The sequence below is a fragment of the Odontomachus brunneus genome, unplaced genomic scaffold (assembly GCF_010583005.1).
Source record: "Odontomachus brunneus isolate Ranch 3 - 2012 unplaced genomic scaffold, Obru_v1 Obru_scaffold_117, whole genome shotgun sequence".
NCBI lineage: Eukaryota > Metazoa > Arthropoda > Insecta > Hymenoptera > Formicidae > Odontomachus > Odontomachus brunneus.
Window position 1 is genome coordinate 322066 of NW_022639567.1, and position 728 is coordinate 322793.

The 728-nt window shown below is 31.3% G+C and overlaps 1 protein-coding gene across 4 annotated transcripts in view; it reads left to right on the top strand.

The window, feature by feature from the left end:
* LOC116849474 (F-box/LRR-repeat protein fbxl-1) overlaps positions 1 to 728 on the top strand; it is a 26066-nt gene that overhangs the window by 20568 nt on the left and 4770 nt on the right. The window lies entirely within an intron of this gene.

Below are 728 nucleotides of genomic sequence, written 5' to 3' on the forward strand. Positions count from 1 at the left end.
TATATATATATATATATATACATATATTATATATATGATCATATATGACCATATATGGACAAAACCTATATATAGACTTTTTTCCGAGAAGTTTCATAAAAAGTATAATATGGTTATTTTTGTGGTAATAATATCTTTTTCTATTTAAAAACATCACATTCTCAGTCAATTCACATCAATTCACATCAATTCAGTATTTCGTGTGTTCTATTAGTGCAAATTACACAGGTCAACAAATTAAAGGGTATGTAATATCACATGAAACTTTATATTGATTTTCGAAGGAATTTGGTGCGCTGAATCCAAATCTGGCCTCAGAATGGCGCCATCACGTCAGGATTTTGAGATATTCTAACCTAAAAATGAAATAATGGCTATTTTAGAGCATTATTGAAGTTTCCTCCTGGTTGCATAGAATTTTACCGACAAAAACTAAACAAAGTACCGTAAAGTACGAGTCTTGCCCTTCAATTTCCATTTTGGAACATCCAAATAGGATTTTTTTCCACCGAGATAGAGCAGATTTAAGTTTTTACTGCATACAGAAAATCAAATAAAGCGATAATGTCGGTTCATTTGAAATATTTTAACCCTTTTTGAGCAATTCTGGAAAAAAGAGTTTGTAGTTCAAAGGGTTCCGAGGGTCGCTGCTCACGAATCTGGACTCAGATTTCCAAAATTCTTTTGGATTTGGAAATTTTATATTGGATCCGTCATCTTGAATTTTG